This window comes from Octopus bimaculoides, chromosome 27, assembly GCF_001194135.2.
Source record: "Octopus bimaculoides isolate UCB-OBI-ISO-001 chromosome 27, ASM119413v2, whole genome shotgun sequence".
NCBI lineage: Eukaryota > Metazoa > Mollusca > Cephalopoda > Octopoda > Octopodidae > Octopus > Octopus bimaculoides.
In genome coordinates this window covers 11417416-11419968 of record NC_069007.1, presented here as the reverse complement: position 1 = coordinate 11419968, position 2553 = coordinate 11417416, and the positions used below count along the sequence as shown (strand labels likewise).

The 2553-nt window shown below is 34.0% G+C and overlaps 1 protein-coding gene across 1 annotated transcript in view; it reads right to left on the bottom strand.

Annotated features, from left to right (window-relative positions):
• Nucleotides 1-2553, bottom strand: part of LOC128251011 (peptidyl-prolyl cis-trans isomerase 1-like) — a 214131-nt gene that overhangs the window by 77408 nt on the left and 134170 nt on the right. The gene's annotated exons all lie outside the window — the stretch shown is intronic.

Here is a 2553-nt window from a genome sequence, read left to right as displayed (position 1 = left end):
GTATATGTATACGTGTGTGTGTGTATATATATATATATATATATATATATATATATATATATATATGTGTGTGTGTGTGTGTGTGTGTGTATATAAATCAATCCCATGACTTATTATTTGTAAGCCTAGTACTTATTATATTGGTCTCTTATGTTGAACCACTAAGTTATGGGGATGCAAACACACCAACACTGGTTGTCAAGCGATGGGGTGGACAAACACAGACACACACACATATATACGATGCGCTTCTTTCAGTTTCTGTCTACCAAATCGACTCACAAGGCTTTGGCTGGCCTGAGGCTATTCTAGAAGACACTTGCCCAAGGTGCTCTGAAGTGTGTGGAATTAAACCTAGAACTATGAGACTGGAAGCAAGCTTCTTACCACACAGACATGCCTACACTTATGATACACAAGCACACACACACACACACACACAGGTAAGCACATAAGTGCAAAACAAGATGATAAAAAAATAGTACTCGAATACCAAAGGCAGAGTAATATGCTTTTATTGAAGCTGCAAAATTATCACAAGATTGTTACTCAGCGTTTCACTTTCCCATTCGTCGGACAGTTCTGACAAATGGGAACGTGACACTCTGAGTAACAGTCTAGTGATTATTTTGCAACTTTATTAAGAAAGCGTATTACTCTACCTTTGGTACTTGAGTACTATTTCATCTTGTTTTGGACTTATGTGCTTACCTGTGTGTGTGTGTGTGTATGTATATACATATATATATTAATTGAAGTGTACATTATTATATATCCACCACAACTGATCTTACCAATCAGTTTCGTACTAGGAGTACAATGGAGTGTTAGGTAACAATCTGATTATATAACTCCATACTCATCAGAGGTAGCCGATATCGATATACAATGCTTTACACTTCAGATAATATACCCACTCTATTGACAGATATATATATAAATAGTAATTTCTCCTGTCGTAGGCAATAGATGAAGGTTCCAGAACACCATGCACATAATTTGCTTATAGTGATCAGATGTTCATGTCGTACATTAGTTCCCTCTCCCCATCAAATCAACATTATTTGTGCAGATGTACAGAGTGCCACACATCAGATCTCAAAGAGATTGCACAGCTTTGTGAAGTGAAGTTTTTTGTTCAAGAACAGTACACATTGCCTGAGCTGGGGTTCCATACCCTGATCCTGAGAAAGTAAATGAAACACCCTGACCACATGGCTACTCTTAGTTCATCTATGTCTCTCTCTCTGTCTTTCTCTCTCTCTCTCTTTACATGCACAGACATCACACCGACCACCATCCTCACATGCTACTAAATGTCACAATTAAGAACTTGCTACATTAAAAACAAAACCAATATTTTAAAGTAATGAACTCCTATTCATTAGCAACTTATTAATTTTTTTAAATAACAAAAATAAAAACAAAAAATAAATGCAAGCAAAAGAACAAAATGGTAAAATGAAAAAAAAAAATGCATTTAAATTAAAACTAATTAAAAATTAGACGAAAATTTAGATTAAAAAAATATTTTCAGCGAGTTGGCTAAGAATTAGGGAATATTAAAAGCAGAAGCAGAAACAAGGCAGGAACGGGGGAAAAAAGGCCAATATTGTTAATATATTATCCCATAAAGCCTTTGGAGGGAAGCATATTTTTAGAGAATATTGGTTCAGCACAAATACATGCTTTCATCTACAGCAATTAAACCAGACTATCAAACATCCACAGAGCCTGTGTTTCAGTATATGTGTAGATATGTTTGTGTGCATGTTTATATATGTAACCAAGGGATCCTGGGTTAATGTTCCCTCCACAAGTATTTTAGTTGTTGGATCAAAACTTATTTTTTTCTCTTATCTGTTCTTCCTCTAGAAACTATACTTTCATAACATCCTCCTTCACTGCTAATTAGGTTACCTAGGTAACAGAAACTATGGACTGTCGTGAGGGATATTCCTGAGCGTTTGAGAAAATCTGTTTCCTATGTATTTTTAAGGTTTATTGCTTCTGTGCATCAACCACAAAGTTTATACTGTGTATGTGTGTTTATATATATATATATATATATATATATATATATATATATACACACATACATACATATACATATATATATATATATACATATATATATATACATATACATATACATATACATATATATATATGTTGTTGTGGCCCTCCAACATGAACAAACATCAAAAGGATCCGCAACTAAAGTGCAAGAAGATCATCATTGAATTTGATAATTGACCATGAACAAAGAAAAATAAAAATGTCCTTATACAAACATACATTACATACATATATATCATCATCATCATAATCATTACACACACACAATGTTTTTTTTTTTCCTTTCCATTTACCAATATTGCTCACAAAGTATTGGTCGACTCGTACCCTGATAGAGTGGATACCAGCAGACAGCATCCCTGCAATGGGACTGAACCTCTGATAATATGGTTCCAAAGGAGACATTTTAACCATACAACCACTAGTGAGACTGTATATTCTCTTTATTTATTTATGTACCCGAAGAGACCCAGA